This window comes from Eutrigla gurnardus, assembly GCF_963514095.1.
Source record: "Eutrigla gurnardus genome assembly, chromosome: 24".
NCBI classification, from domain to species: Eukaryota; Metazoa; Chordata; class Actinopteri; order Perciformes; family Triglidae; genus Eutrigla; species Eutrigla gurnardus.
Genome location: NC_139935.1, coordinates 8,660,032 through 8,684,643, shown reverse-complemented (window position 1 = coordinate 8,684,643; position 24,612 = coordinate 8,660,032). Strand labels below are relative to the sequence as shown.

Here is a 24,612-nt window from a genome sequence, read left to right as displayed (position 1 = left end):
GTAAATCTCTCTACTAACAGGCGCATCCACTTTACTGCGGAAAAGACACCGCGCCATCCACCTCCACGGCATCCTCCACTGCATCCATGACGCAGCAAAAGCTAATTCTGAAACCCCCTCTTTCCGACAAAAGGAAAAGAGACATCACTGACAAAATAGCCGACTTTATTGCATTGGACATGAGACCTGTTAACATTATCAGTGGTGATTAGGGGTGTAACGGTTCACCAAAACCACGATTCGGTTCGACTTCGGTTTTTGACTCACGGTTCTTAAAAACATACTGAAAAACCTTTTGGAAAACTTCCAGAAAAAATGTCTGGATTTTATTAAAGGATATATCAAGAGACAAGAACATGAACATTAGTTATATTAACAAGTATAACACTTCTCTTTGAACAAGTCCACAACAAAAACATTTTTTTTTAAAACACTTCTATTCATCTCTTATGGAATACAAAAAAATTAACATTTGTCTACATTGTCTAAATAAAGTAAAAATGAAAAACTTCTTACACCAGTCTGAGGTATAACGAAAATAAATAAAAAGCACTTCTCTTAAGACCAGTCTACAATAAAAAAACAAAACCAAAACCTAATTTCTAGGCCAGTCTCACATATACAAATAAATAAAAGCACTTCTTTTAAGACCAGTCTAGAAATAAACAAAATAAGAAATATAAATAAAAATTGCCACTGAGTAGAACAGTCAGTGGTTTGTGCATTCAGTTATCGGAACATTTGTGTAAATGCTTCAGTAAATTTCCAGGTTCTTCTTCATGAAGACCATCATGTCTACATGTTCAGATGAGAGGCTTGCTCTTTGTGCGGTTACAATGTCCCCTGCAGTAGAGAAAACTCGTTCACTAGCAACAGATGTTGCTGGGACTCCGAGGTAGCATTTAGCCAACTTGGCTAAATGGGGAAACAGCCTCTCATTGTCCTTCCACCATGTAAGTGGGTTTGACTCCACTGGGATGCTGTTCTCTGCCTTGTAACGCTGCACCTCTTCCTCCACCACTTGACACCAAGGCTTGGTTGTTGTCTGTTCAGATGATGGAAACAGACTTCCAAACAGTTCGGTGATTGCTGCCCTTTTGGCTGGAGGACCACTGCTGCTGGATGCCATTTCCACTTCCTCTTTGTCAGTCTCAACCTCTGAGGCCTGGACCTAACCAAGACAAGTGCACAGTTGCAATATAATGTTACTATATTATTTATCAAAATAGTTCACAACAGGCCTACAAATCCAGGGAAACAAGATATTAAATCTACCAAAACATTGATGTACATTTCTGATGGTAATAGTATACATTTATAGTTAATTTATTGTTAAATTCAATTATAAAACTTGCAAAGCATTTGTCACACAACATGTTTTTAACTATAGGGCTTACAGGTCTCAGGACCTAACAGGGAAGTAAACTGTATTTTTTAAATTTTTTATTAATTTTACTTTAAATTAAAACTATTTAACAAATACCTGTGGGGGGCCACGAGCTGTGATATCCTCAGTCAGGCTGTTGAAGATCTGGCCACGAGTGGTCTCATCCAGAAAGGGCAGAGATTTAAAACGTGGGTCAAGTGCTGTGCTCACGTGAAGAAAGTGAACAAGTGTTGAGTCAGTGTCAGGGTATCTCTTTTTGAAGTCAGATGTAATGGCAGCTTTGACATCTTTCACAACTGCTGAATCTGAATCATTCTGCTCCATGGATGCAAGAATTGTGTGTTTCAGAGGCATTATCATTGAAACTGTTGGCAACTGTTCACTGCTCATTAGTGTCGTCACTGTTTTCAGTGTTTTCATAGCCTGGACGACGTCCTCCGCTGTTTTAACGTCATCTTCAGACAGAGTAACAACATCCTTGATATTCTTCTTCACTCTCTTGTCTGTAAGTGCTGAGAAAACAGCCGTCTGCTGTACAAGGTAGCGCTCCAGCATGTCGAGGCTCGAGTTCCACCTAGTTGAGACATCCTGAATCAGTTTGTGTGTCGGAAGTTGTAGCATCTCTTGTTTATCCCGCAGCACTGCTGCAGCAGTCGTGCTGCGATGGAAAAATGAGACCACTTTTCTGACCCTTCCTAAAACCCGTGACACCTGGTTTATGCCCATGCCCTTCTGCGATGCCAGGTTAACTGTGTGCCCGAAACACCGGATGCTTGGAGAAAATCCACATGCTTCAACGGCATTAACGATATTTTTTGCGTTGTCCGTTGTCACGGGAATGGTGACGTTTGGTCGGTCAATCTTCCACTCTGATACAGCTGCCTGTAGTATTTCCGACAGATGATCACTTGTGTGACTTTCATACACAGCGCGTGTCTGAAGAACGGGATTCTTAATTACCCAGTTATCGGTGATGTAGTGTGCCGTTACTGTGATGAAGCTCTCCGTTGCGCGAGATGTCCAACCATCGGTAGTTAATGCAATGAATTTTGCGCTGCTTAAGTCCTCTCGCAGTTTAGCCTTCACGTCCTCGTAAAGTTTTGGCAACACATTTTGGCTGAAATGCGGTCGACTTGGTACGTTATATCGATGATCCAGGACACTTAGCAAATGCTTGAATCCAGGGTTCTCAACAACAGAAAAGGGGCTCATATCCAATGCCATGAAAACCCCTATAGCATGTGTAATTGCTTTGGCTCGCTCTGAGTTTTGAGGAAGCTTCACTTTAAAGGCCTCGTGAAGAGTTTGCTGTTGTTGTGGTTTCTTACTTGCTGCTCCGCTGGACTGAGTGAGCTCAGTGTCGGGGTGATGTCTCCGCATATGCGCGTGCATATTTGAAGTGTTAGTGCCCCTCCGACAACAAGTTTCAGAAAGCACAGACGACAAATAACGTGCGTTTTGATAACTACGCGACTGCCATCCTCATTAACATCCACTGGATATCCAAAATGTTTCCACACGGCTGACCGTAATGTGGCCGGGGGATCCGCTAGCTCAGGTGTATTAGCCATCTTGCAGAAATGAAACTAACCTGAGCTACCTGACACACGTGTGCGGTCGGGGCGGGTTTGAACCGAGGTTCGGGAAGATAGAATGAGTTTCTGAACCGAAGTCCTCTGAACCTCGGTTCAGAACCGTTACACCCCTAGTGGTGATGGATTCAAACAACTGGTTGAATTCCTGGAGCCAGGATACAGTCTCCCTAAACGGGACACTGTAATGCACGCGATTACAAGCAAATACAACACTACAAGAGAAACACTTCTGGACAAGATTAAAAGCTGTACAGCACTCAGCCCCACAACGGATATATGGACATCTAACCAGATGGACAGTTACATGACAGTCACAGCACATTTCATTTCCGATGACTGGCGACTGCACTCATTCGTGCTGGAAACAAAAGTGTTGGAGGTGAGCCACACAGCTGCTAACATAGCAGAGCGACTCAGTGACGTACTGGCGGACTTTAACATCCCTGCAGAAAAAAGGGCCGCTATTGTACACGACAATGCCGCGAACATGGTGTTGTGCGCGGATCAGCTGTCTTATAACCGGTCCTGGGGTAATGTCCAGGGAGTTAGTTGTGCAGGGCACACTTTGCAGCTGTGCATCAATGCGGCTCTTAAAAAAGACCCGATCTGCCGAGTCACTGCAGCTGCCAGACGTCTCGTTGGACATTTTAAAAAAAGTGCCAAGGCTACAGCAGCTCTGACCGACAAACAAAAACAACAGCAAGTTGTGGAACATAAACTCATTCAGGACGTCTCCACGCGATGGAACTCAACTCACTACATGCTGGAGCGTCTCCTGGAACAGAGGTGGCCGGTCACAGCTGTGCTTTCCGACCCTGTTACCACCAACAGATCTGACCGCGATCTGGATCTCACCACAGCCCATTGGAGGATAGCGGAGGACATCGTCTCGGTGCTGAAGCCGATGGTCACGCTCACCGAGTTGCTTTCGCAGGATGTTAATGCATCTCTGCCACGCTGCCCATGCTCATAAACATGAAAAGACGCCACCTGTTGCTGCGCGATGATGACAGCGCGGCTGTGACCGCAATGAAGAAAACGCTTACTGAAGAAATTGACAAGAGATGGGGGCTCAAAGGGAATTTCGAGACCAGCATATACATCCAAGCTTCTGTCTTGGATCCACGGTTTAAAAGCCTGTCATTCCTCGAGGTGGAGAAACGGGACGAGGCATACACAACGGTGTTGGACTTGGCTGAGAGTTTAGCTCCAGCAGAAGAACCTGCTCAGGGAGAGCACAGTGGGGATGACAGCGAACCCGGCCCTGCACCAAAAAAGAAGCGGGAAAAGCAGGAGGAAATACCCATGCTGATGAATACAGATGAAGAGCAGCCAACAGAAGAACAGAACAGTGAGATGAAACGATACTTGGAGGACAAAACAAAAGTGGAATCAGGACCGCTCCCATGGTGGCAAAAAAACGAGGACCGCTACCCGAAGCTGGCCAGAGCAGCTAAGCGTGTCCACTCCATCCCATCCACGTCCACACCATCGGAGCGCATCTTCTCCAAGGCCGGCTTCATTGTGAGCAAGACGCGGAGCTCACTTCTCCCCGACAATGTGGACAAACTTGTGTTCCTTTCTCATAATATGAGGAAACTGAGAGCCGAGGGGATATAACTGTGAGTTAATTGCTTGTGCAAAACGAAATGTGTGATTTACATCATTTGTGCTGGCTACTGACTTAAGGAAAATGTAGAAAGTTGTTTGGGCTACTTTTCCGTTTATTTGCACTGAGTGTTTCAGTTTGCTTAATACATATTTATTCCGTTTATTCACAATGTTTGCCTATTTTATAGTCATTGAGTTTTTATTTCATGTAAGCTTAGGCTATACCTCACCGTTGGTCTGTGTATTTGCACTAATTATCCTAAGTGTTTTCGTTTTGCCGAATGGTTATTTATTCATTTTTATTTGAATTCTTGTTATATTTATCTTTCGAATCTGACAGCCTATATATTTTTTTCGTTATCTAGATTTTGAAAAGAAACGAAAATATTGTTTAATTTAGTTTTCAAGGCTGTATTTTATTTGTTTGTTACAATTGTGTTGTTACATCAACGATGTGTGTGTGTGTGTGTGTGTGACGTGTTTAAATAAATATTCAGAATGTTCCGACAGTCCCCTTGCTGATTTTTTCTGACACATTAATAATTAGAATCTGAAATAATCTGCCAGTGTCATTAACAGGCGGCAGATTTAAAGCGCGCAGCTGTGTGCACTTGTAAAATTAATGGTTATTTATTTATTCAGTCGCTCAGGCTAATTTGGGGAGAAAAAAATTAAATATATATATATATATATGCGTCGATTAGTCGACTAATCGCTCTAAATGACGACCAGTGGTCGACCAAGAAAATCCTTGGTCGGGGGCAGCCCTAGTTTAAAGTGACCCGTACGGATGTCCCGCTTAGGACGATAGCTCTCCCACCTGTAACCTCCTCCCCCTCTGCACTACACAACGGCCTATCTGAAACACACACACATACAGAAATACATTTAACAAGAATATTGGTCAAACTTAACTCGCCCGCTTGACGAGACCCTCCTCCGGGGTCTGAGCTTGTGATGCCGTCCAACTCCCCCGGGAGCGGCTTCGCTGGACGGCACAGACAGTTCGGCTGGCGTCAGTGTCGCGCACGGCAGCAGGGAGTATGAAGAGCAGTGGCGGCTCCTGCACTCTTCTAAAGCCCGGCCCTAACTTCCTACAGGAGGCAGCAGACCTCCCCTCCTCACACAGGAACCTCTGACCCCCTCTCTAACTATCTTCATCGCCGGCAGTCCTAAACGGCTGCGAACGACACCCTCCCTCCCAAGAGTGCCGAACCGCAGTAGTCAGATGCTCTCGTCGTGCCCCGTCTGCTCTGTCCTTTATCACCTTCCAGACGACCTCCCGCCCGCAACCACACACACACATACACACACACCTGTACTCAATTCCCTTGATACACAGGTGATGCTAATTACGTCACCGAATGTGTCCCCCAGCATATTCACATCACAGTATTGTTGAATGTAAAATATTCTGTGTTATATGTGAATGTGTAACGGTCCACTATGTGCCAGTCTCTCTTGCTCTCTGCGTTGTTTATGTAGACCTGCACCTGCACATGGGGAAACCAGTGTGTCAAAGACAGCACGTCAGCATCACGGACAGAGACACAAGCAGCCCTACACAACACATAATAAATGAGAACGGAGGGCTAGCATCAGAGACAACGTAAAATAAGCTACGCATAAGCTAGCATTGAGCTCTGCGCCTGAACTTAATAATTTACCTGACGCCAAATAAACGGCGTTAATTTCTCAATTAGATAACAAAAATACAGTAAACTAAAGTGATGTGTTGTGGGCTTTATGTACGGTGGCCCAGAGGTGTCAGGCCAAATACAAAAGTCACAACACAAATACAAAAGCCACAACACAAATACAAAAGCTACAACACAAATACAAAAGCCACAACGGAAGTGACCTAAAACACGGATAAACTCAACTTCCCAAAATGCATTGCGGCTCGTCTGACTTCTGAAAAGTTTTGGATAATGGCGGACGATTGCGGTGATTCTGGCGACAGTCAGCAACAAACCGCGTACACAGTATACTTACATGATGTAAGTATACTGTAACATGATTTTTATGTTTCCAGCTGACTTTTAAACCGTATTGATAATGAACGTTACTTTATCGTTGTTGGAATTGTACGTTAACGTTACGAATCAAAGGTCCTGCTAGCCGGCTAGCCTACAGACGGTAATTTACCACAGAGGTTAGCGAGCGTAACCGAAGCGGCAACTGTGCCGTTTTTACCGACGTTAACTAAAAAGATAGTGCTTATGTTAAAACGTGGTTATATATTTACTAACGGTGGTAAATAACACGGTGCATCATTGTTCGTTAAAGGGAGGGGTGCAGACACCGAGCGCCTCATCCAGTGGAGGGAACGATGAGGAGAAGTTCACCGGCAGGAGGAATGCTGCTCTGAGAGGCTTCATTTAAGAAAATGTGGTGTTAAATGTTATAATTCTCATATGCAGGGCTTAAGTACTACTGGTGCATATTTAGCTTCTCAATGATATAAGGTTGAACACCAGCGTATATAGATGGGAGATGTCCTGCTCTCCTGAGATGTCTACCTGAAACGTTCTGTTTAACACCAAGAAATCATCAATGTGCTGTAACACTTTTCTATGTACTGTTCTTCATATAGGATGTTTCTTAAAGAACAGGGTGGAGGGAAGGTGGAGCTGGATGAGCTAAGAAGAAGTGGGAGACCCTCAAGCAGAAATACAAGGTGAGTTGGAAGCAGTTTAAAGTATTGAACTCTACATGCTTGATGTGAAGCATAAAAGAAACAAGATGAAGTTGTCTTTCTTATTAATAATCAGGCAAAGTCAGTGCTGGGTAATATCTACAATGTGTTAAAACATCAGAGTCCATTAAGTTGGTCCCATGTGGAACAGTATTACAGTACATATTCTAATATATGACTAGTGGTGAATAGTTGATCTAAACAATAATTACAAAAAGTGTTTGTATATGTTGTTTAAAGGAACTGACAGTGTCAGCACTGAGGGAGGAGAGGTCACTGCTGCACACTGGAAGTGTTTGTTGTCATGGATGAGATGATGGAGCAAAGACCTGCTATTACCCCACTACACCCCATCTCCTCAGCCATGATGCCAACCACTGCAGCAGGGTCTCTCCTCCAGAGCAGGAGGGAAATAGACCTGCAGGCCTAAAACATGAGTCAACAATGATATATATTCAGATATTTATTATTTATATTTGTACAGATCATCAGATATATTCCTAAAACATTTAACAGGAAACATTTGACTGTAAGAACTTCTACTGTGTGGTTTTACTTATAAACTGCACTACTGATAAACAAAAATAAAACCTCAACAATAATCATGTTCCTGCAACACAGGGATCTGGACATTTTGTCCATGGTTGAGAAGTCTGACTGCCTGCAGGGCTCCAGAGTGCGACCATTTTGGTCGCATATGCGACCAAAATTTTTACGAGTGCGACTGAAAAAAATTGTAGGTCGCACTGGTGCACCTAACGCTGCTCGGGTGAAAAAAAAATCATAAGCGCAGCATTTCTTTGTGTTCTCCTGACGGTATCGTGGTCTAAACCAATAAGAGACGGAGCGCGGGCGGGTCCTTGCCTCTGATTGGCTGTGGTCCTTTTCACTGCTGTAAATTGTGTCAGTTCGAAAATGCGAGCGAGCGGAGCAGGTACTACGGAGCGCTTCGATTCTCTTTGAAAATGAAGAGAGGCAGAAAGCCTCGCCCCGAGACTAATTAAAAAGCCCCAAAATATGCCATCAGACAGGACTGGTTGAAGCAATTCCCCTGGCTGATGAACGATAAAGAAAGGGACTCAATGCACTGCATTTATTGTCGGGAGTGCGGTCAGAATTTGTCCGGTAATAGTGCGTTTGTGGAGGAGTCAACAACATTTCGCATCGAGACGTTGAAAAAGCGCAATATGTCCAAAAAGCATACTACATGCCGTGATAAGTGTGTTAATAAAGTGGCCCCTCATCCAGCTGCATTTCAGCGTCAGGCTGTATCGATCAGGTCCGCTGAGGAATCTGAAATTATTATAAAATTAAACGTTGCATACAATATTGCAACGGAGGAGTTGCCGTTCACTAAATTTAAGTCAGAAATTATTCTGATGAAAAAAATGCCGACACACTAAAGAACAAGACAGCTGAGGTTGGAAACGCCACGTACACGTCATTCATGATTGACGGCGACACAGACGTCTCTACGAAGGAGTGCGTTATTGTCTACTGCTGCATTTTGCGTAAAGGGAGGCCGTTAATTGGACATGTCCGGTGGAGCATGGACACGCACAGTGTTTGAAGGCCCACATTACAGCGTGAGAGATCATGAATAGGAAATTGTATAGTAGCCTATTCCTAATATTATTATTAAAAATTAATAGCTTAAGTAAAAATATAAGTAGGCTAGGCTAAGATCACATAAACAGTTTTCCATTTGCAATCTATAGGCTAGTGACCTGTATGATCTTTTTATTGTGCCACAAAGCAAGCATTTACTGCGTTTGGGCATCAGTGTGCAGATTGGCTGGAGAAAACGGTTGCTCTGGGTGCTGATGGTGCTGCAGTTAACCTAGGCCATAAGCGGGTGTCATTATGTAAAAGGAGAGCCATAAAAAGGTGACTTTTTGGCGTTAAAGGCGACGCGATGAAAAATGTGGGTGCACCTAAATTTTGTGCTGGTGCACCTAAAAAAAAAAGTTAGGCGCACCAGTGCAACCAATGCATAAAGTTAGTCTGGAGCCCTGGCCTGCAGGAAAAAGCTCTTCCTCAGTGTCTGTCCTGGCCTTTATGCAGCGTTGACGTCTGCCCGACTGCAGCAGGGTAAAGAAGAGATTTTCCTGGCTCTCAGCCTCACCCTCTTGCTGTACGTTTCCTCCAGCGTGGTGAGGGATGCCTTGATACCCTCTGCAATGCAGCTCGGTCCCGTGCAGTGCAGCTTCCATAGCAGGCTGAGGTACAACCTGTGAGGATGCTCTCAATGGCTGTGGAGTAGAAGGTCCTCAGGATGGAGGGGGAGACCTTAAACTTCCTCAGCCGCCGGAGAAATTACGTAAACTATATATAAGGTATGTTCTGTTAGTAAGCAGTGGACGAGGTTCTCCTTGGAACGCCTTGAAAGACGGAGGTCCTTCCTTAAATCCCCTCCCCCAGCGGGGGAACATGAGGATTGACCTGCAGTACAGCCCTCTGGCACCAACCTGTAACAGAAAACACAAGATATTACATTTATTCTGAATGTTTTGCTGTTAATTTGATGATGAACAGTACTTATTTCTTATCATACACGTATTGCAACCTGTATATATAACATGGATTATTTGTCTAATAAATGATTCACTAATAGCCCACTACTTGTTTTTTTTATCCCACCAAACTCATACATGATATTAAAACGGCTTATATTAGCCTACATGTCTGTTGATTTTGTTGCCCGTCTATTGATAATCAAATAATAGAAGAACTTATTTATAAAAGCTGCTTAATAGTTGCTGTTGGGACCTTACCGTTAGGACTACACAATGCGGCCAGACAAAGAGACAAAGGAGATAAAAAAACTACAACCACCATTTTAGTGTCACCTCCACCTGGTCGCGAGATCTGATGTCACACCCCTGGGGCCCGATTGGCTGACAACTGAATGGGACTCCAGGGGGTCCCCCGGACCAGCCGTGAGCTATAAATCCCGCGGCCACCAGACAAACTTTCTCTCTCCAAAGTAACTCACGTTACCCCAGGAGGTGAAGATTACGTCTGCAGCGTTTCTCTTTGTCCTAGGCCGCAGTCTTTCCCCCAAACTCGCTGGACGAGCAACAGACTGTTTTACCCCTCTTTTTCCCTACCCGTTTTATTTTTTCTTTGTTTATCATTTTGGATCCTGGGGAGACCGCCACGACAGCGCGACTCTCCCGTTCCCCACGGTAAGAAGAAAAACTTTCTTCGTCCCAGCTGCCAGCAGAACGGATAACTCGACCCGTCTTTGTCTGAAATCAGCTGACTAAATCGCCGAGCCCCGCGATTTTCATTTTCATTTTACTAACGGTCTTCTTCAACTAAATTGGATCCGGCGCTGAACGAGCGCCCACGAACTGCCGTCCGTTGCCGGCATCAAGGAACGCCATTCCCGCACGGGACGAAACCCTCACATCGACGCATCTCACATCGACAAAAGTAAGAGGCTATTTGTCTGGGCAGAAGCAGAGATTCAATAGTGTAGGACATGCTTGTAATTCTTGTTAATGTGTTTTAAGTTCTGATCGCGGACCGCCGAGTCCGTTTGTTCATGTGCTGCTGTATGTGAATGCTGATTGTGTACCCACGCAGCTGGGTTGATTTCTGTAACAGTGTTTTCGACTAACCTCCGCCATATTCGCGAGCTCAGGAAGCCTCTACTATCAGTTAAAAGACCGGTCTCGCGGAATAAACGCCAGTTCATTTACGCGAGCCCGTGTGATAGCGGCACGGCTTCTGGGCATCCGAATATCGCTCGCGCATTCTCGCTCTCTTTGTTTGTGTCCCGCTAACACACACACACACACACACACACGCCGCACACACGTGTCCTAAGCCAGCTGTTCCCGGCGGACGCTAGGGACATAGCTACATCTGGTGGCTACATACGGCTATCTCTCTCTCTCTCTCTCTCTCTCGCTACTCCATCGGACGCCAGTGGCTCCGCCCCTGAACGCTGCGAGGAATAGCTCCACCTCTCTCTCTCTCGCTACTCCATCGGACATCAGTGGCTCCACCCCTGAACGCTGCGAGGAACAGCTCCATCTGGTGGCTGCACATAGCCATCTCTCCCTCTCTCTCTCTCTCTCGACACACACGCACACATGCACACGCACGCACACACACACACACACACACACACACACACACACACTCCACGTGTGTCTCTCCCTTTGTTCAGCTTAGCTTTGTGTGTTAGGTAGTTAGGTAATAAGGCTTTGTTAATTGCAGTGTTATTGATTGTGATCATTATTACTGATTTTAATAAATCTTATTATCTTATTAATCTTATTATTATAACTAGCGGTCTCTTGTGCTTGTTGTGTATATGTCACTGGATAACAGCAGGTTGTGAAGGCTAGTGCTTGAATTTCATGCCCTTCTTAATTGTTAGATTGTTTTTGTGCTTCCATGCCAATGATCACGATGATTGGCATGTGAGTATAAAACCTTTATATCGAGACTGAATACAGTTTTAGGTTATCTTTTCCCTGATCCCAGGGTGGTGCCCCGTTTATTCATGGTTAGATCATGAGAATATATTAAATATAATTATTACTACCGATAATCATATTGATATTGATAATTAACTGTTGATAACCAAATCTGCTCCTGCTACAACCCCAACATTGCAATCGATGGCGAGTGAAAGCAGCTACTCAGGTAAGAGGAAGAAAGCGAGAGCGCCCATATATAAAAAATTGTAGAAAACATTTGACAATGGTAGTTTGACTGAAAAAATATTTTGAAATATTTGATTAAGTGTAATCCTAATCATGCTTTATATTTTGATAAGTAATGTCCATTAAATGGGAGCTAGAACCAAAATTGATTCAGTTATGTGAGAGAAGATGAGAACGAGATGTCAATAAAATACAAAAAAATAAAAAATGTAGTATGAGATGTGTTTGAGGTCACTTCCGTTGTGGCTTTTGTATTTGTGTTGTGGCTTTTGTATTTGGCCTGACACCTCTGGGCCACCATATTTATGGCACTTTAGCTTGCAATTATCCCTGCAGCGTTTAGCATGTGACTTACCGCAGCAGTTTCCTCACGTTCTGCTGTGGATTACCCATAAGTCACTTCTTTTAACCCTGTGCCGCAATGCAACATTGACACCAGCAGATGGCACTGTCCCAATTTATGCAGGCATTTTAACAGACTATTTACAACCCGTTACAAATGCAGGCCATTATGATCTTTTGTGTTTTATATTTTATTTTCAAGTATGCTAAAAAATGTTATCACTATACGATCACTGTGCAGAAGCGAGTAACGTTACGCTGTGGTTCGAGGAACAGACTGACATCTTTCATTGACACGCTGGTTGTGTGTTGTTCCCATGTTTCAGTTGCAGCAATAAACAAGTCCAGTAGTCCATCCAACCGGTCTCGTCTAAGTTCATAGCAGCAGAGCAAAATCAACAAGGTCACACATACAGAACAGGGCCTTACTGTTATGCATCTTTAACTTGTTCCATGTAATGTTAAACATTGGCCAGCAGATGTCGCCATATTTAACTGGATCCAAACAGAACGTTTCCACACATTGCTTCATATTGATTCAATGGTTCAGAAAGCTTCGGTTTCTTCGTCACTACGTGTTGAACCGTCGTTAATAGAAGTGTGTGACGAGTTAACGGAAAGAACCCCGCAGAGAAGTACAACGTCTTGTTTACCTTCCGCTGCTTCCGGTCCGTTTGTTAGCGTTCAAGGCCAAGTCTGAACGTCCTCTCCTCGGCCTCACAGAAATACGTGCGGCCACCGGCTTCAGACGCCATGTTGTCTTCTCCATATTCAGTCCGGTGAAACGTTGGAGAAAACACTCCGCTACACATTCCGGACAACGAACTACGGCCTGGATCCACCGTTTCCAGCACGGACGTTATGGCCCCGCCCACTTCCGCCTAGGCTCACCCTGCTGCGCTGTGATTGGCCAGTGTGCCTCCGTGGTGTTTGGGTGGAGTTGTTCAGTTCCACTCCTTTAACGGCTACTTGTGTAGCTAGCTAGCATCGAAACAAAGGCCCAATCCCGACATCCCCCCTCACGGACTCACGCAATTTGATGCACGTTCACGTTAGGTCCCTGAGGGTTCAGGTCTTAGACCTTAGGGGGGACATTGGCATTTGGCCCAAGATGTCGCCCATCTGGTCATTTCTCCGTTGTTGTCATGGCAACATGTGACCTTTATGGGATGCTTTCATAAGGTTGTGCTGACTGACGGATACATACAGAATCATTCTAAAGTCAATCACTGTTTCAACTACAGTCCTGTGGACCATCGCACACATATTAGACAGTATATATAGCTATAATAACTAGAAAATGCATTTCCTGCGGAAATACGTGGAAATGCTTTAATGCTGAAGCAACACTGAAAAAAAAGCTGAATATTTGAAGAAAATATTAAAAAAGCTGAATATTTGAAGAAAATATTTAAAAAGCTGAATATTTGAAGAGAATATTCAAAAAGCTGAATAAGTGCAAAAGTATGAAAAAGCTGAATTAGTGCAAAAGTATGAAAAAGCTGAATATTTGAAGAAAATATTAAAAAAGCTGAATATTTGAAGAGAATATTTTAAAAAAGCTGAATATGTGCAAAAGTATGAAAAAGCTGAATATTTGAAGAGAATATTCAAAAAGCTGAATATGTGAAAAGTATAAATAGCTGAAGAGAATATTCAAAAAGTAGAATATGCAAAAAGTTTGAAAAAGCTGAATAGCTTTAGAGAATATTCCAAAAGCTGAATATGTGAAAAGTATGAAAAAGCTGAATGTGTGCAAAATTATGTAAAAAGCGAAATATTTGAAAATAATATTAAGAAAGCTAAATATCTGCAAACGTATGAAATAAGCTAAATAGCTGAACAAATATGAAAAACCTGAATATTTCTAAAGAATATGAAAGGCAAAAAAATGTTGAAGACAAGTTGAAATGTCCTTAAACAGCTGAACATTTTAATATTTGAATTTTTGTTTTTGTTTGTAGTATTAGTAGGGTACTAAAAGAACTAGAAGGAGTAGTATCAGTAGCAGTAGAAGCAGTAGTACTAGTAGTATGAGTAGAAGCAGTATTAGTAGTAGCAGTAGTATAGTTATAGTAATATTAGTACAAGTATTAGTAGTAGTAGTAGAAGTACTACTAGTACTAGTAATATTAGTATAAGTATTAGTAGTATTAGTAGTAGTAGAAGTACTACTAGTACTAGTAATATTAGTACAATTATTAGTAGTATTAGTAGTAGTAGAAGTACTAGTACTAGTAGTAGTAGTCCTAGTACTACTACAAGTAGTGGAGGTAGTATCAGTAGTAGGCTAGTAGTAGTAGTAGTAGTAGTGCTATTACAAATAGTGGACATAGTATCAGTAGTAGTACTAGTACAAGTTCAAGTAGTGGACGTAGTATCAGTAGTAGAAGAAGTTGTAGTAGTATTACTACTACAAGCAGTGGAGGTAGAATCAGTAGTAGGCTAGTAGTATAAGTATTAGAAGTAGTATCAGTAGTAGTCTAGTAGTAGAAGTAGTAGTACTAGTACTAGTACTACTACAAGTAGTGGACGTAGTATCAGTAGTAGGCTAGTAGTAGTAGTATTAGTAGTAGTACTATTACAAGTAGTGGACATAGTATCAGTAGTAGGCTAGCAGAATAAGTAGTAGTAGTACTAGTACAAATACAAGTAGGGGACGTAGTATCAGTAGTAGGCTAGTAGGAGAAGTAGTAGTAGTAGTCAGACAGACAGAGAGTGAGACAGAGAGAGATAGACAGACTTGTGTCTACATTTTAAAGTTTAAATGGAGTTTCTAGGTGAAAGTATACCTGAGCAAAAGATGTTTGACAAAAAGAACTAGAAAATTCCCCCGCCGGGAAATTTTGAAAGGGCCACGGGGGCTACTGCCGGAGTGTATATACATTACGATGAGATTCTTGGAGATTTCAAACGAGACGGAGTTGTTTTAGAGGCAAATACAGAGACTGCTTGCTGACTGAGCTGTCAGAGTAGTCCGTTTTGAGTATTGTGATGTACTTCAAAAACTGTCCACCAATCAGAGCACACCACTCGTGTCTCCATTTTAAAGTTTAAATTGAGTTTCTAGGTGAAAGTATGACTGAGCAGAAGACGTTTGACTAAAAAAAACTACATTTCCCACCAACTGCTCCTTCCTGTCCACCAATCAGAGCCCACCACTCGTGTCTCCATTTTAAAGTTTAAATGGAGTTTCTAGGTGAAAGTATGACTGAGCAGAAGACGTTTGACTAAAAGAACTACATTTCCCACTACTAAATGTAGTTTTTAGTACATTCCTGTCCACCAATCAGAGCACACAGCTCGTGTCTCCATTTTAAAGTTTAAATGGAGTTTCTAGGTAAAAGTATGCCCGAGCAGAAGAAGTTTGACTGAAAAAACTACATTTCCCATTACTAAATGTAGTTTTTAGTACATTTCTGTCCACCCATCAGAGCACACCGCTCGTGTCTCCATTTTAAAGTTTAAATGGAGTTTCTAGGTGAAAGTATGCCCGAGCAGACGACGTTTGACTGAAAAAACTACATTTCCCACTACTAAATGTAGTTTTTAGCACATTCCTGTCCACCAATCAGAGCACACCGCTCGTGTCTCCATTTTAAAGTTTAAACGGAGTTTCTAGGTGAAAGTATGCCCGAGCAGAAGACGTTTGACTGAAAAAACTACATTTCGCACTACTTAATGTAGTTTTTAGTACGTTCCTGTTTAGTACATTCCTGTCCACCAATCAGAGTACTCGGTAGTACTTGGTAGTACTCTGTAGTACTGAGAAATACTAGGTCCTATGTATTGTCACTGGGCTCAGCTGTCACTCAATTACTACCTAGTACTACCTAGTACTACCAATTACTACCTAGTACTACCAAGTACTACAGAGTACTACTGACACTCAGGTACTGAGTAATACTAGGTACTATGCATTGTCAAACAGTTGAGTGCTTCGCACTCAACTGTTTGCCAGTACTAGTCGCCTGGCTCGGCTGTCAAGTACTACCTAGTACTACTGAGTACTACAGAGTACTACTGACACTCAGGTACTGAGAAATACTTCGCACTCAACTGTTTGCCAGTACATGTCACCGAGGTCAGCTGTCACTCAAGTACTACCGAGTACTACCAAGTACTACCAAGTACTACCGAGTACTACTGAGACTCAAGTACTGAGAACTACTAGGTCCTATGTATTGTCAAACAGTTGAGTGCTTCGCACTCAACTGTTTGCCAGTACATGTCACCGAGGTCAGCTGTCACTCAAGTACTACCAAGTACTACCAAGTACTAGCGAGTACTACTGAGACTCAAGTACTGAGAACTACTAGGTACTATGTATTGTTAAACAGTTGAGCGCAAAGCGTATGCCAGTACATGTCACCGAGGTCAGCTGTCACTCAAGTACTACCAAGTACTACCAAGTACTACCGAGTACTAGCGAGTACTACCGAGTACTACCGAGTACTACCGAATACTACCAAGACTCAAGTACTGACAAGTACTAGGTACTATGTATTGTTTGAAAAACTAATACTCTGCCAGTCAGAGCGCACCTGCTATCACTTCTGAGTGAGACAGAGACAGATAGTCTCCATTTTAAAGTTTAAATGTAGTTTCTAGGTGAAAGTATGGCTGAGTTGACGATGGACTACATTTCCCACGGACTGCTCCTTCCTGTCCACCAATCAGAGCACACCTACTGTGAGTTATGAAGATCAAAGCACCACAGTGCTGTCACCATGGCAACGGCCCTCTCTGCGTATGTGTAACTGCTTTGGAGCGTCTCTCATCCTCTCACTATCGCTCCATTCCCCCTTTGCGGAGGGTCCGAACAAAAGCTTGCCACGCTCACAACGAATCGCCAAAATTTTCGCACCGTTAGCGCCACAAGACTCGGCTGAAGACACTGATGACTTTTATTTTTTCCTAGTGTCAGAAATGTGGACGCTAGGGCGAGTTAGAAATGCTGTTCATATTAGGTTTCTTTGAAAATCTGCTTCTAAATTAACATTGGAGCGGATGACGAGAAAAATGGACTTGGCCGTGCTTAGAGGTTGCTAGTTCAAATTCTGTAAATCTCACAGAGATTTTGAGCACATTGTGAGAGACAGGACAAGTTTGTCTACAAAATTGGAAAATATCACGTCTGTAGAGTGAAGATTGTGGCCGGGAGGAGTTTGGAAAGGAAAAAATTTGAGAAGCCCTCACACTCTAAGCGATGATGTCATCCACTCTAGCCCAGAAGGTTCCGCGCAATACACACCCATTGTAAACTCATGATTTCTCCCAAAACGTTCATGGTCGTTGAACAGTGATTGGTCAAAAACTATATGACCTATTGAAACGCGGATTGGCACACCAGGACACAAGACTTGTGTCTACGTTTTAGAGTTTAAATGGAGTTTCTAGGTGAAAGTATGCCTGAGCAACAGGTGTTTGAAAAACGACATTTTCGTTTTGTTTTTTTTCGCTCGTCCCATTCATTTCAATGGGAAAATTTCGGTGGTTTTTCGCGACTTACGCCGTGTTCGGCTAAGAAAAGCAATAGCACGCCGATCCCGATCGAACTGCACGTTTTGATATATAACTTGTCCTACAACTCTTGAAGCTCTAGGAGTTTTAGGCAATCGAATTTCGAGGCAAAATAATAATAATAAGTAGGAAAAAATCCTATGAATAGCTATGAATCAGCTTATAGCTGTAGGGACCAGTGCTCGGTGCGATTGCCCCGTGGCCCTAACTACAAATCCCACTGAATGCTCCTGTCTGCTGCTCCTGTCAGCCAATCAGAGCACACCTGCTGTCACTTCTAAAGATCAAAGCCACAGAGATCAAAGCCCTCTATGCGTGTGTGTAACTGCCTGTCTCTATTCCTCCATTTTGGCTTTGTGGAGGCTCCGAACAAAAGCTTCTCACGCTCACAATGAGACTCCTATCACCAAAATTTTTGCACCGTTAGGGCCACAAGACTCTGCTGAAGACACTGATCACTTTAATTTTTTCATAGTGTCAGAAATGTGGATGCTAGGGCGAGTTAGAAATGGCCCTGCTTTCAGGTTTCTGTGAAAATCTGTTTCTCAATTTGTATGGCAGCCCATTGGGAGAAAAAAACGACATGGCCGCGCTTAGAGGTTGCTAGTTCAAATTCTGTAAATCTCACAGAGTTTTTGAGCACATTGTGAGAGACAGGACAAGTTTGTCTACAAAATTGGAAAATATCACATCTGTAACGTGAAAATTGTGGCCGGGAGGAGTTTGGAAAGAAAAAAAAGCTGAAGTGTGTTGGGCTGCTCTCACACTCTAAGTGATGATGTCACCCACTCTAGCATGCGCAATACACACCCATTATAAACTCTGATGAGGTCTGAAAAAACCATAAAACATAAACTGTGATTATAGAAAAACTGTAAAAGATATCAAAAAACTGAGTAAGAGTTTTATAGTTCAAAGTCTTGTAGGTTGTTTAAAGTTTAAATGGAGTCTGTAGGTGGAAGTATGTGAGGAAAGGAGTCGGAGTTCAAAGAGGAGGATGCTAAAGAGGTTTTCAGGCTGATCTCCATAGGAATGCATTGAAAAAAAAATATGGAAAAGGCTGAATATTTTAAAAAGTATGAAAGGTAGAACAAAGGTTGAAAATCAGCAAAAAAGAGCTGAAAAAGCTGAACATTTTGATAGTTGAATGGTTTTTGTAGCTGAAAGTATGCAGCTAGAGGCGACCAAAAAACGTACGGAAGAAGAAGAATAAAGATTCGAATAACATAGGTTGGAAATGCTTCAAAGCATTTCCACCAATAATAAGCAGGACACCACAGGGAGTCGGACCCCATCTCAGTAAACTGAAAATACCATCACCAGTGTCAATTTATCATATTACTGCCATTATTTATTCCTTAATATTATATTTATAAATGATAGATTCCACTCAAAGTGGTCCAAGACTGATCACATGATGACGTGAAACTACTTGGATTTAAAAACTGTCAAAGTGATTGAGAACAATGATTTGACACGTTGGAGTCAAACATTTCTTTACAACATTAAAGAGACCAATCGGAAACGGAGACAGACTTTGGACTTTTGATTGGAGGAACTGTTTGGTCCCAGAATGCTCTCTGCCAACTCGTCAGCTGTTTGCTCTCAGCTAGAACACAAAAACAAACAATATGACAAAGTTCACAAATATTGCTGTAAATATGGTAAAAAGTGACTTCTAAATACTCACCACTTTTTTAACCATTAAGAGCTAAATGTGGCAACATGTAGCCGTTCATTTCAGAGTGTGTCACGTGAAAAAACAGACAGATACATCACATGATGTAATATATATGTATTTATTTTCATTTGCACAAAGATTCCAGAGGAGCAGTCGTTGGATGTGAGGATTCCTCCATGTTGGACTTCACCACTAAGAGCCCTGTTCCATGTTATTCTTGTACTATGGGGAGCTTTGCTCCGTTCTATTGACTGGAACACTGTTGATAATGTGAGCCTTACCGTTACACTGAGCCTGCTAGCACTGCTAGTTCACTGGACCATAGATTACCATCCGCATGAACACCTGGGTGATTCATGCATCTGGTTTTAAGTCCAAACACTGGGACTACTATCACTGCCACGCACCAGCATTTTACAAACACAAACAGTCCTTGAGCTCTTGCTTTGACTTCATGATAGAATTGTGAATAAATAGTGAACGGCACGTCGTAGTCTGTCTTCTCTTTAGTCTGTCTTCACAAATCTCAAACAAACCAACACGCTGAACAGATCTCAGGCTCCTCCAACAAAACTCCTTAAAAAATAAATCACAGCACTTCAAAACCACAACGTACCACATGAAATAGTCTAGAAATCAAATATAGGCAGAAAATGGAACATGGAAACATGAAATGAGAGATTTGTGGTCGATTGTAATTCCAAAACAAATATACAAAGTCAAGATTTCAATGTTCTACCTCAACTGCATCGACCTGCTGCATATGTTTCTTATGTTTATTCAGATTGTTTGCTTAGTTATGACCATATTTCTCATCAAAATCTGTTCAGTACAAAAATGAGCAAACTCCCTGAGACAGATACTTCATCATTATTCTATATACAGACTTTTTCAAATTTACTTGGATTTACTGATCATCCCATGGCCTCATATTTATTAGTTTTTTGGTATTTTTGTTTCATTTTGCTTTTTGCTTTCTCTTCTCATCATATAAAACATCGTCATGAATAAAAAGTCACGATAAACAACAACATTCCTTGAACTAAGTCAAATGAGCTCAAAACTTATGAAAAATAGCAAAATCAAGTACAATTGTTATAAAATTAGCAAAATGATTAATAAGAGTAAAATCCTGAAATACAAAATCATATACTTGTTTATAAAGTACAACATTAAGTCAACACTTTATGTACAAAATGAAGCAGAATTCTTATGAAATATGAAAATTGGTTCATCACAAAAACAAGCTGTTCATTGTGATTCTCTTCAGCTAAATGTGTCCTGCGGCCCAAATCGACTTCACAACAACAATGAGCCATGTGAACCACAGGGGGGCGCTGACGTGAAGTCATGACATGTGATTAACAGATGAAGTGTGAAAACGGTCTCTGGGACCTCCAACAGGACTCTGCAGTCCTGGTGCTGGGAGATTTCAACCACATCTCCATGAAGAAACCTGTTACCATAGCAACAACAAGCCTCGCTTCAACAAGGAAGTAAGGCGCCTATGCAGTGAGACAAATGCTGCATTTCAATGTGGCGACAAAGACCAATACAAACTCCTTAAATAGCAACTTCAAAAGGCAGCTCAAACAGCTGAAGCCACTTCTAGAGTCACACCTGAAAACAAGCTCCAAGTCCATGACTTTAAGGGGGTTTGGCAGGGCCGGCACACAATCACTAACTACAAGCCCAAGCATCATGTGAGCCCCCCTTCCTGAGAGGCTGAAGGATTTCTGAGGGGATGCGGTGGGAGATGGGAAGCCAGTGGAGGTTCTTAAGGACTGGGCTGGTGAGACGTGCGGCTGCGTTCTGGACCAGTTGGAGTCGGTTTGTGGAGCTGGAGTTGATGCCGTGGAGGAATGAGTTACAGCCATCCAGACGGGAGGAAATGAAGGCATGAATCAGTCTTTCAGCACTGGGGGGGGGGGGGGGGGGCGAGAGAAGGTCTGACCTTGGCAATATAGCGGAAATGACAGAAGGAGGTTTTAACTATATGGTGGATATGGGGCTCAAGGGAGAGGGTGGAGTTGCGGGCCTGGAGAGAGGGGGAGATGGTGTTGACGTTGATGATGACAGTGGGGTTTTTTGTTTTGCTGAGTGTGGATTTTGGGGCCGAGGAGGAGGAGCTCAGTTTTATCGCTGGTAAGTTTGAGGAGATTGTGTTGCATCCAGGTTTTCATTGCTGACAGACCGGAGTTGATGTGGGAGAGTGAGAGGGGAGATTTCCTGCTGAGGGAAGTCTGGGTGTCGTCGGCATAGCAGTGGAAGTCCAGGTTGAACTGACAAAGTATGTGACCAAGGGGGAGGATGGAGATGATGAAGAGGAGGGGGCCGATTACAGATCCCTGGGGAACACCCTGTGTGACTGTGGCTGAGGAAGAGGTGTGGTTATGGAGGGAAATAAACGGTATCGAAGGCTGCACTCAGATCCAGGAGGGTGAGGATATTGAGGGAACCTGTGTCAGCAGAGGTGAGGAGGTCATTGAGGACTTTGCCGAGGGCTGTTTCAGTGCTGTGGAGGGGGCGAACACCAGACTGGAGGGGCTCAAACAGGTTATTAATGTGGAGATGGGATTGTAATTGTGTCATTTCTATTGTTGATTGGAGTCCAGTGAAGCTCAGACCAGCTCTCTCAGTCTCCCCCACCCTAGGTTGGCTGGTCCCCCCTTCTCAATCTCAGAGCATGATGTCAGAAGGCTGCTCCACCGTCAAAACATCAGGAAAGCGGCAGGGTGCTTACCAGGGTGAAGGAGAACAGCTGGTGAGGTGGTGCCAAGACAACAACCTCATCATCAATACATCTACAAGCAAAGAGCTGATGGTTGACCTCAGAAAGAAGGCAGCCCAACACCTCCCCCTCTCCATCTATGGCCAGCTTGTTGAGAGGGTCTCCTCCTTCTGCTTCTTAGGTCTCACCATACACCAGTCCCTCTCATGGGACCTGAACATCAGTGTCATTGTCAGCAAAGCCCAGTAGAGACTCCACTTCCTCTGTCAGCTGAGGACATTTGGGTTAGCAACAGAGAGAAAGTAGTGCACAGAGCCTCCAAGGTCATTGGCTGCAGTCTGCCTACCATCGCCTCACACTATGACATCAGAATCATCAGGAAGGCTAGAAACATCCCCACTGACCCCTCCCACCCAGCACATCACCTGTTCACTCTTTTACCATCAGGGAAGAGGTACAGAAGCATCACCAGCAGATCCTCACGCTTCAGAGATAGCACCTAGCTCCAAAGCCCCCACTTCAACATGGACATCTTTTCATGTCCAGAGTAATAACAATATAGTAGAAATGTGATGAGTCATATTTCCAGAGGAACATGCGTATGAACATGAGCTGGTGTCGGTGTGTTAGAAACCCATGTGGATGTGAGAGGAGCTCCTTGGAGGTGCTACTCTGCTCCCCGAGCTCCTTCCTGTTCAGTCGGCCCTCCTTCAGCTGCACCAACGCCCAGGTTGTAGTAATCCGGCTCCACGTCCTCCCGTCTGCCGGCCTGGAGAGACGTGACAGCACACAGACATGTGACTTCCTGCATGGCTCCTCTCTCCAGGTCAATGAACACAGACTGAGTCAGTGCTCTCAACAACAGACATGTGTCAGTACCTTACAGCAGAAGTAAAGGCCAACGTTCACCAACAGCAGAAGCAGCGGCACGGTGACCAATCTGATGATGACAGGTCTCAGATCTGATGATCAAACACATGGACAGTCATCACATGACTCATCATGACTCCAACAGCTGCCATTCAACACAAACTAGGGACCTGGCATTCTGTCCTCCAGTCCATTGTTTGCTGTCACCATTTACAGACCTGGTTTCACTTTGTTCACTAGATCAGGGCTGGATTCCAGAAAGCAGGTTTAGTTCAAACTCTGAGTTTGTTAAGCCTGAGAAGAGGGACACTCTGGGTCCTCTGTTCCACAAAGACAGTGAACCTAAACTTCCACCTAATAGATATGGAAGCACATTGATTGGAGCAGCCTGACATCGGGACACGATGTTCAGAATCAGAATCAGAAAGGAGTTTATTGCCGAGCATGGGCAGACTGGCAATCTGGCATCAGATTAAAACCATATGTCTTAGGCTGCCTGTTTGCACAATATTCTTCCGCTTCATTTTCAGCTGCAGCCACATTCTTTTTGTGTCTGTGGGATTAAACCTAAATCTAAAAGAATATTATTACATTTCACTTCTTCCAGTCATGCTAATCAGGAATTGAACAGTCAGCTTACCTACGACAGTGACAGAGAGCAGACGGCTCTCAGAGGAGAAGTTATGAGAAAGAACATGGACGTGATAAACACAGCTGTAGCGTCCCTGGTGGGCGGGCTCTGCAGCAGGAAACAGGAAGTGGGCAGTGTGATTGACAGCTGGCTGGGTGTAGTTGTGTGCTGAGTTGGAGGAGGTGAAGGTGAGCTGGAAGGAGCCTCCTGGGTACTGTGGCTGGACGGAGCAGAAGACGATGAAGGTGGAGCCCCTGAACGCCTGAAACCCCTGCTGCTGGGCCTCGGAGACCCCGTCCATGGAGGAGGACACGGAGATGTTTGGCTGCAGCAGCAGGTCTGTAAAGACAGAGAGATGATGAACGGTCACATGAGGCTCGTTGGAGATGAACTGCTCCTCGCCTGGAAAGTAGACGAGATCAGGCGGCAGCAGCAGGAGGCGGAGCCTAAAAGCTGCCGTCCAGTCCAACACTTTCCAGCAGCCTTCATAGACGTCACAGGAAGTCATAGAAACAGTTACATCCTGTTAGATGCTACTTGTAGTTTGTGACCACGTTCAGATTGATATATTTTTTAAGAATTCATTTGGATTTATTCATATTTGTTCATAAATATCTGGAAATGTGTGTATGTTGCATTTTATTCTCTCCTTTCCTCTTTTGATGTCTGCCTCGTAAAGCATGATGTAACTACTGGTTTTGATAAGTGCTAAATAAATAACCTTTATTATTGTGGTTGTAATTATGGATATTATTATTATCAAACACAAAAGATATGTTTGAAAACTTTTATTGCACAACATGAGACTTAAAGCCCACGATCTAGCATTAAATATTAGAATGAGATCAAGATACGCTGTGG

The 24,612-nt window shown here is 43.3% G+C and overlaps 1 protein-coding gene and 1 long non-coding RNA gene across 2 annotated transcripts in view; both read left to right on the top strand.

Annotated features, from left to right (window-relative positions):
- Window positions 1-24,612, top strand: part of LOC311010051 (scavenger receptor cysteine-rich type 1 protein M130-like) — a gene marked incomplete at its 3' end in the record, with an annotated part of 294,749 nt that overhangs the window by 112,046 nt on the left and 158,091 nt on the right. The window lies entirely within an intron of this gene.
- Window positions 6,890-24,612, top strand: part of LOC311009995 — an 85,627-nt gene continuing 67,904 nt past the window's right edge. Inside the window, exons 1-2 of the long non-coding RNA XR_014596723.1 lie at window positions 6,890-6,987; window positions 7,190-7,273. This is a non-coding gene — a long non-coding RNA (uncharacterized lncRNA). The remainder of the gene's footprint in view (window positions 6,988-7,189; window positions 7,274-24,612) is intronic.